This window comes from Apium graveolens, chromosome 4 (assembly GCF_009905375.1).
Source record: "Apium graveolens cultivar Ventura chromosome 4, ASM990537v1, whole genome shotgun sequence".
In the NCBI taxonomy this organism is placed as follows: Eukaryota; Viridiplantae; Streptophyta; class Magnoliopsida; order Apiales; family Apiaceae; genus Apium; species Apium graveolens.
In genome coordinates this window covers 121,379,608-121,390,136 of record NC_133650.1, presented here as the reverse complement: position 1 = coordinate 121,390,136, position 10,529 = coordinate 121,379,608, and the positions used below count along the sequence as shown (strand labels likewise).

The 10,529-nt window shown below is 29.3% G+C and overlaps 1 long non-coding RNA gene across 2 annotated transcripts; it reads right to left on the bottom strand.

Annotated features, from left to right (window-relative positions):
* Positions 1-4,169: 4,169 nt before the first annotated feature.
* Positions 4,170-5,543, bottom strand: LOC141716877 (uncharacterized). 2 transcript variants are annotated; one of them, XR_012573401.1, is made up of 4 exons: positions 5,265-5,543; positions 5,149-5,176; positions 4,746-4,897; positions 4,170-4,484 (listed from the first exon to the last, which is right to left on the bottom strand). It is a non-coding gene; the product is annotated as an uncharacterized LOC141716877 (long non-coding RNA). The 2 variants fall into 2 exon arrangements; XR_012573400.1 differs by having other exon boundaries at positions 4,746-5,176.
* Positions 5,544-10,529: the final 4,986 nt, after the last annotated feature.

Genomic DNA, 10,529 nt, shown 5'->3' with positions numbered 1-10,529 from the left:
ATCTTGTAACTTCATCTTTTCAACTTATATCTGGTTAATGATTATCTTATATATGACAAAGATTTTCAGAAAAACGTTGAGACAAGATTAGATATATGAGATCATCTTGCAACGATACTTTTATACAGTTATAAACTGGAACTCTGTGTATATTATGCATGGAAGAGGACTTTCAAGATTTTGAAAAGTATATATACATATATACTGAATATTTTGCGACTTGGTCGCCTTAAGATATCAAACTTGGTTCATTTCTTCTTGACCAAGACTTTCATTAGTACTATGAGAATGCTCATATATTGTTAATTATTATACATATTATTTCGGTGGGCTTGTTGCTCACCCTTACTTTATTCAGAAACCCTTTTGAGGTGTAATGACTTATAATTGTGGAATAAAATGATTTGTGTTATTTTTTGTATTCATCTCTGAGACTATAACTTGTGATGTGTGTGTATATTGTGGGGTTACAGTACGTAGTAGTTGGTTGTTTATTAAGATTGGGTGTTATTAAGGGAAATGGAACTCGTGACAATCCGGATCCCCGGCCCCGGATTGGGGGGCGTTACAGCTAGTACTTGGTTTAATTTGTGTGTGTCAGCGCTCAAGATAGATACGCCTTAAAAGGGAATGAGAGAATCTTTTTTTAAAAAATAATTTTAAAATTCGAAAAAGGTGTGAATATTTTTCTATTTCATAGTGCTTCTATAAAATTAATTACAAACAATAATTTGTTTGAAAATTCCAAAAAACATGAAAAAAAGTGTAGAATCTATTTTTAAATCTCATAAATTTTAAGAATTTGTTTTTGAATCTCATAAATTATAAGAATATATTTTAAATATTATTAATTTTGATTCAAATCTTGATTTTAAAATTTATGTAATAACTATTATAATATTAATGAATAGTTATTTCTTAAAATAAACTAAAAAATATTAACAATATTGTTTTATATGAAATGTTCTCTCGTGTTTCCTTTTTAAGAAGGTTCTTTTTAGAACCATATACATATATATATAAGAGACTCATATCCCGAATAAAGAAATAACTAATAATATATTGATAACTAAATATTTTGAAACGCTCTTTAAAAATCAAACATTTCTAGTAAAAATGACAGAGCTGTGAATATTCTTTCTCAGTATCTTATTCTTGCATCTGCTTCACCAATTTGTAAACTTCGGATTATTAATTATTGTAGCAAAAGCTAAAATTAAGGACATTCTGGCAAGATATGTAGTCCTCTAGATCAAATTGAAGTATTAATTACTTCAACACTCAATTTGGATTAGTGGTTCGAAGTAATCCCCTCTAACAACTTTATAATATATGAAATTTATAAAAACTAGTCATGCTGTTTTAAATAATTGTAATATATTTATATTTATTTTACCATTTTTTGTTAATTAGACTTGTTAAAATAGGTCGTATCTTTAAATAAGTATAGAATTTTATTAAGGAAGTAGCGTACGAAATAAATTTTTAAAGATAATAATATAGGCCTTAATATAAAACTGATAGAAAGTTTTGACTTTGATATCAATTAAAACGGTATATACTTTAATATGAATTAGAATTTAAATCGTTGGATAAATGATTTTAATATTAATTAGAATCAGAAGTAATTGACCAAACAAACTTTTTATATTTATGATATTATTTTTTTTTTCAAATTAAAGCAAAAGTAAAACATATTACATCAATAAAATAATTTTTTTAATATATAAATAAATAATAATAATATTATTATTATTATATACTATCATCAGTAAGAGTAATCCAGCAAAGGTTGACATGTTCTTGTACAATTTAGCAAGGGTAACTTTTAATTTTTCTTTTTATTTTCGGGTAGCAAAAGTAATTTAGTAAGGGTAGACCTCTTTTAACTATTTTAATTTTATTTGAATTAAAATAAACTAAGCAAGGGTTTTCAGACCGACCAGCTATCAAACTTTTAATGTTTCGTCTATTATAATATAATAACTAACTTAAAACCCGTGCGATGCACTAATCGAATTTTTTTTAATATTATATAATTTTTAAAAATATATTTTGAATTCAATTCTTAATTTTATTCATTTAGAACTTTAAATGATATGACTTCATGATAATTATATTAGTAGACGTATATGTTCAAAACTTTTTAGAACATCTAAATTTATTTAAAGTGATAGCATTGGTAGTGGGAATATTATTATAACGAAATTGTTATTTTATTGAGGATAAAAATATAATGTCTCCATTATGTTGGGACCTTAAAAAATATTATTTTAGCATGATGATTACTTAATCGATTAACTATAACTTTATAAAAAATATTTGAAAAAAATAATATTACTGATTGAACAATATAGTTTTATTGATAATTTTATGTGTATTTTTTTAAAAAAATAATATTTATGTTTTAATTAAAATTTGATTTTTTAGTTCACATCAATAGGATACGAATTTTACTTAATCTAATATAAATTGGATTTATCTGAGATCAGTGGTTTACATTATTTTATTTTAGCCCGATGTCCAATACACCGATCAAATCAAACTAATTATTTTTAGTTTAATTTTAATTTTTTTAAAGTCTGGATCAATAAGATAATTTTTTTAGACTGAATAATTAGTTTTTATGATTTTATTTTTGTTGGTCGAATTGTATTTTCATTTTAGTTTTATGTTAGTCTGAATCAATTGTATAATGTATTTTTTTATACTAGATAAATAACAAATATTATTTTGTTTATTCAAGTTCATTAGTATAATTTTTTAGGAGTATTGATAGTATTGTTATTTAATCTTAGCCCGAGTCACCTAATATATCAACTAAATCTTAATAATTATATTTAGTTTGTTTAAATTTGATTTAGCCCGAAATAAAATAATATAGATTAAAATATAAATTGATAGAAGAAGTTGAATTTAATATATATTATAATGATATAGAGTTCGTTATAAATAGAATTGAAATTGGTAAATCAATAAATGAAGTTGACTTCAATATCAATTAGAATTAGAATTGATCGACCCAATAATTAGAATTAGAATAATTAAGGGTAATTAAGTAATTTCAGCAAGTATCGACCGACCGATTACCAAATTTTTAATGTTTTATTTATTATAATATAGTATAGATAGATATATAGTATAGATAAGATAATAATTCCCCTGTTAATATTTTAGTTTTAGTTGGTGATTCAAGAAATAATTTTATTTAGTCTTGATTGCACCATAATAGGGCGTGTAAAACTAGGCTTGAAATCTTAACCACTAAGCTAGGAGGAATTGGGCTTTATGAAACTAGAAGAATTGTCATAGACTCATAGTCAATAGAGAGAAGCTATCATAGTTTTGCCCTACAGTTATTCAAAAACTAAGGGACTGCAAGAAGCAAAATTCTACAAAGAGCAGTGCAGTTGTACAAAAGGTTGCACCTACATTCTGAGATCCAAAACAAGAACTTGTTGCAAGCTGCAACCTTATCACCTTCCTTGTTCCAGCTGACCTCAAATTTGATCCCTTTACCAGCATATAATTAATTTACCAATCATTCCCGTTCTCAACGACCATATGTCACTATTAGAAAAAACACCTTAGACAACGGATGTCTATGTAAAAAATGTATGATGTCTTCGCGACTGATGTTAAAAATATTTTCTCATAAACATCGGTTAAAAACCGATGTCTAAGTAATTTTACACAACGTTTCTGGAAAATTTCTGATGTCTAATTCACATTTTTGTTATCTAATGGAGTAATGTCAAGTTCAGAAATGCAATATTAGGATGATTAGGCCTATTATTATAGCACATAAGCAATATTTATGAATTAACATCAATCACAAATAAAAAACCGTTATGTCATACCTATTAGACATCGGTTGAATCTAAAGAACCGATGTCAATAGACATCAATTGTTTTCTAAATAACCGATGTCAATTTAAACAATAGACATCGATTTTTTTTTCTAAATAACCGATGTTAATATAATAAATAGACATTGGGTGTTTATTTTTGAATCGATGTTATTGCCCTGTTTACATGTGCTAATATCCCTTTATTAACATCGAATATTTTGTTTTGACTGATGTCTTTGTGATTTTAAGACATTGTTTTGACTGATGTGCTAATATATGTATTAAGATATTAAGACACTCTTAAATCAAATATTTTATGTATACTTAAAAGAGAGAACATAAAAATTAAATAATTACTAACAGAAATATCAAACATAAATATCAGTAAGATCTCTGGATCAAGGTCACGCTCAAATTTCTGTTTGTATTTTTTTACAAAATCAACATGCTTGTTTGTAGAATCTGCAGAGAAACAGGTTCCACTAATATTGGAGAGCTCCTTTCTGAGAATTTCAGGAACATTTCCAGTAGTGGCATATTGGTGCTTATAACGACGATCGAGGACAGAGATCGCTGCGAATAGCCTCTCTTCTGGTAGAGGAACAAACCTCGAGCCAATTTCTGTGCAAAAACCTGCCAATATGATATAACATAAAGAAGTCAAGCTTATTATTTGTAGAACAATATAGGATTTTTCAAAGCGTCAATCCATTTGATACCATATTACACATTGCTTGCAACATGATTAATAATTCTAAAACAACTATCAGACTAAGGATAAAAAGTAGTATACAACATGTTCTACATTTGAAGTAAAAACTATAAGCATCTGTTTCTCTTTTTTCGAAATTCCTTATCCTACATGTTTATTTACCGAGAAAAAGAGAGACAGACCTTGCACATAGGAGCAAGTAAAATAGCACCAATCCCAGAAAGCTGGTTTCTTTCTGTGTAAAAGGAGCACAACTACTCCACCCATTGATTCAAGACATACAACATCTAAAGTCAACTTTAGATGTTTAATCAGCATCTATATACTCCGTTATCTGTAAAAGTCAACTGATACAACATCGATGACACATTTCATAAAAAGTTAACTGCTAGAACATAGCTAACTAATCGTAGATGTTTGGTTTTGGTTAATCAATATAATATCTCGGAATCTTTTAGATTACATGAGCATAATTCTTCCAGTTTCTAATGATAAACATTATTTTCCAGTTACATGTGAAATAGAGGAAGCAACCACTGCTTAATATCAAACAAAATACCACTAATGTGTACACAGAACACAAACCTAATTGAAGCTCACAGAATTTCAAGACCTGTTACAAACCAATTAAAAATTATGAACAAACCTAATTGAACAAATTAAACCTAATTGAACAAACAAACCTAATTGAACAAACAAACCTGTTTAGAACTTAGGGTTTCTCGTAGATGGAGTTTAATTAATTGAAGGTGTTCTTCAATTTGGGGTTTATTTGAAACATATGAACTCTTCCTCGAATGATATGGTGCGTGTGTGAGAGAGATGGAAGAGAGAAAGAGAACCAGAGAGATGGGAGAGAGAGAGAGGGAGATGGAAGAGAGAAAGAGAACCAGAGAGATGGGAGATAGAGAGAGAGGGGAGACTGAGCTGAGAGAGAGCAGAAGTGAGAGAGACAAAAGGAATTTTGTCCTAAGGGGGGAAACAGGTTTGTTTTTTTGTTAAGGACGGAATAATCGGGAAATAAAAGGGGAAACTTTTTGCATTTTTTTTATTTTTTTTAGTTAACCATCGATAACGGTTGTAAACTGAAACCGATGTCTAAAAAAACGACATCGTTTATATCAAAAATAGATGTCTAACTAACATTTCTCATTTTGAAAAATATGTATAGACATCGGTTAATTTTCTAACCGATATCTAATAAAAGAATTAACATCGCTTTATTTTTTTCCGATGTCTAATCTATCTTTAATATCGGTCATTTGAGCAATCAATGTCTAAGTACCGATGTCTATTGACATAATTTTAGTAGTGTGTTTAGGGAGTTTTCCTTAGATCCACTAGCCAAATATTCGCAATGAGGGCTAAAAACAAGCGAGTACACAGCATCCCTGGCAATTCAATTTGTATTCACCAGTTAAATTTTAGTCTAGTCAATTTCATATAAAATCCTTCGAAAACAGTTGTGACTTTTATAGAAACTTGAGAACTAAAAGGCAACACTATTATACAGAGAAAATTATTTACACCCATAATCTGAATGGATTAAAAAGGTTACCGAATCTTTAAGATTTGCCTTGGAATCATACACTGCAATAAAAGTGAATTTAGTTGATATTATTAGCTTCCTTTTTGTCCATTTCGATGAGCAATTGAGAATGGAAGAGAATGCATTAGAAAATCTACGGTTGGTGGAAAGGAATACCAAACCTTCAACTTACTATTGGAGAAAATGAGAAACAACAAAATAGCACACTAAAGAAAAGACATCCATTGGCAGTTATTACCTCATTTGGAATATGATTAAAGACCAAAGACTTATTGCTACATCCTTTATCAAAATAGGAACAATATAATTATTATTATGCTAATGTTTTTAATATATAGACAGATTATATCTTTCCAAAATCTGCATAATTTTCGAGAAGCAAATTGTACCCACAGGCCACAACCATAAAACTAACAGGTTAAGTAAACAGATAATAAACCATAGATGCAAACCAAAAATCGATAAAAAATGGTACTTGTGGCCATTAAAGTCGCAGAAGTTTCCCCTGCTCAACATCCTACATCTTCGCCATCGAGTCAAATGAAGCACTGAGAAAATAATGAAGGCAAAAAGAAAACTAAAATAGATGAGCGAAACAAGCCAAGGAAAAAAGAAGAGAATGGTAAGTTATTATTTAGTCTCAACAAGTCCCTCACTACTGCCAACATCATGCTTATTTAAGAGGATTAAGCTCAGGACAACTTATTCCATGTTTGTTTTAACAAACCTTGCATGGTACAACTAGTCCCAGGATCAGGTGGTTAGACAAAGATGACTGGAGTGAGAATTAAATAAAATCTCCTGCCAGGTTTTAAATCTGGATATCATTTTTTGACGAACATGTCCACGTCTGTACGATAATATATCATTTCTTCGTTTTATAAATTGCTGCAATACCATATCCATCACTGTTTCTGTCCTAGTAATGACGAAAGTTAGGAATAAAAGAGACAGTGCTTAGGCAACATGCCCTTTCCTTCCCATAGCAGAGAATTTTTGTTGACAGTGCTTAGGAATCAAAGATTTACACTTTTACAGTTAAAGTTGGTGATCAAGAACAACATATAATATATACCTTGCCAACACAAGTTGCTTATTACAATTGCTTCTGCCTTCCAGTGGACCTCCTGCATAAGTAGAACTAAACCATTCTAAGCTCCCTAAAATCATGAATGTAGTTGTCCTGTTTTAAACTCCATATCTGCATCAGAAAGACAAATCGTGAGGCAAGTATTGAGTAGTATGAACTAAACCTGTGTATTCTAGCCTTTCTAGGTATTCAAAAGTGCATGCATTACAATTAGAAGATTGAACATGCAGATAGAAATAAAGAAATTTTGTGAGCAGGTAACCTTTACAGTGGTGTCATCAGAGGTAGAGGCTAGCAGTGAGCCTGTCGGATCTCATCTGACGCTATTAACTTCACTCTGATATACAAAAAAAAAAGTCAAAAAATAAGCTCCTTAGCAGTAACATGAGCTTTGTTCAGATGGCAACTGGCAAAGCATTGTTCGCCGTAGAAGAACTGTCATGCAACAATAATATTAATATGAGTCCTAAAATATTTTATCCTAAACGATTAAACTTGTAAAATTTGTGGACCCGGTGTAGAATCAATATATTACAGTTAAAGCTACTACTTTTCTGCTGTGATTCTTCTGGGTCCAGTGTTCAAGAAAGAGTGCGACTTTATTGCTAAAAACACTTTACTTCTGATTTTGGGCCCTCACTTAAAAGATGTGTTAAGTTTCTCGGTTAGCAAATATATAAAATATTCATACATCGTTGTAGAAGGAAAGGTAAATTGCTTTCAGGTCCACAATAGCAATACTAAAATTTAAACTTTATCCAATTTTATGAAGACCTGGCATAGCATGACACGAGGCATGAATGCTTGACACGAATAATACCTGATGACCAGGAAAAGTTTTAACAGGACAGTTCTTTCCAATCTTGCAAACATGAATCAATTTCTATGTCGAGGCTGCAAAGGTCAAGGATACATCATCTCGCCAATCAAAGTCAAACACTTCACCTGCAAAAAAGAAAAAATTATCTTGTAAATTCTCACTTGCAAAATGGCATGACTCAAACCAGATTAATATTGATTATTTTTTTTATTATATTTTCTAAAAAATACCTGTATGCAGTTCAAAATGCTGTATCAGATCATTTTTCTTAACATCCCACACAATAGCGGTTTTATCTAGGCTTCCTGTGAGAACATAATTACCCTTTCTGTTCCACTTTATAAAGACTATAGCTTCCTTGTGTTTTCTAAGAGCTTCCTTGTGTTTTCTAAGAGTACTCTTTAGTTTTCTTGGCAACAAATCCAACAATGACCTAAGCAGAGAGATACGTATACAGCCATAAAACAATGAACTAAAAGCTTGGCATATTAAATTAAGAAGAGAAGTATATAGTTATGGAAGTAGCAATAACATACTGCCAGCAAGTTTGAAACTGTAAATGAATAGGATATTCAAACACATCCAAGACAAAAAAATATTTAATAGCCAATATATTACCAATACATGCTAAAACCAGGGAATAAGAGAATCAGCAATAGGATGCCAAATTCAATGTTAAAGAGTAACAATAAACCTCTAAGATGAACAGATCTCCATTGCTAAAGGCCACAAGAGAATGAATTGATAACAATAAAATACCGGTCTGTCCTGTAGCATACGGCACATGATTGTCTATATAGGACAGAAACTGCCAAATTAGGATAACTACTATGCCACCTCAACATACGAGGGAATCAAAATAAAGATGCTACAGCTAAATATTAGATACTTATCATAAGCTAGGCTATAGTGCATTCAGACCCAGCATAGTCGAGTGGTCCTTCTCACAATAATGTGGCATGGCACACTTGGTGCCTTCCCTTTACTTACATTTATTACATCAAGCCTTACATAAGCAAGCCTTACATAAGATAGACAATTGATGATGCCACATTATTCTCATGAGAATTATGGAGCAGCCTTTTGTGTGCCTACCTTTTTGTCCCAAACACATCCAAATATTTTAAAAAAGTAGCTCTGATTAGATTTTCGTACTATTTTGGTCATAAAATAAAATATTTATGTAAAATCTGTTATTTTTTTATATATTAAATATTAGATATTTAGATATATATATATATATGTATATATATATTAATTTAGAATATTCTGAAAACTTTTTGTGTAAGTTTTTAAATTGGGAAAAGATTTGTTATTTGTGAAAATAAGTGTAAGAATAAATTAGAAAATCGAAATTTTTTTAATTTAGATATTTTTGTATACAAATATTATATTTTAGAAATTTACTTGGAGAGTTTGTAAATTATTAGAAGAAAATTTCTTTATATCCTTATTAAAATTAGGATTTTATGTGCGCCTATATAAGGACCCATTAGACTATCACAAATACGGGTCTTCGACTCGTTAAAGAGGTACCAAACACCTCTGTTTGTTTATATGTTTACGTTACGACCTATATATTGTCATGATCATTGTTTATTATATTTTAACATGCATACTTTGCTTTTGTATTTATATTCATATTTATCATGTGTAACGAAGTCAATTAAAGATTATATGTGATCATGCTTTAATGAACATGTGTGATCTCTTTCTATATATTAATAAAGGGCAACTAAGGATAAATTGAATCATTTTAATGGTGATGAAGTTACGAGTTTACCCTTTTATTTCAAAAAATTACACAAATGATACTCATATATAGTTTAGGCTAAAATTAAGAAGAACTTATGTATAAGGCAAGATTCGAAACCCTTCAATTTCTATTGTTGAAGTACAAATCACTACCATTCTGCTGCATATCTGATTTAAGTCCTATTTAAAAATCTTATTAGATAAAATACATCATCAATTTCTATCATAATCGTTTTCTATTATTTTAACTTTTGAGTAAATAAAATGTTGTATTATATTATTTATATAACTCAGTTTTTTAGTTTCGATAGTTTTATTTATAACTATATTTCCTTTTATATATTAAAATAGGACTAGAGGCAAATTGAACCATTTAAATGACAGTAAAATTATAATTTTGTCCTTTTATGTTGGAAAATTATAAAAATGCGATTCATCGCATATTTTTTGTTAAAAATAGGTATATTGTTGTATCTACTAAGAATCAAACCCCAAATCTCATAATCGAAGATTTCATATTAGTGTCATTGTGTTATATAACATCTTTACTTACTTTAAAATTCTTATTAGATTAACCACATCCTTTATTTTTATTAAATTCTTTTTTTATTACTTTAATTTTTGAGTAAAATAAAATGTTGGTTTATATTATTTATGTGCCTCCTTTTTATTTATTTTTTGTAATTTCAATATAATTTTTTAAAAATGCCACCACCTCATATTTGTTTCACTCATCTCGTATTCAATTCCAA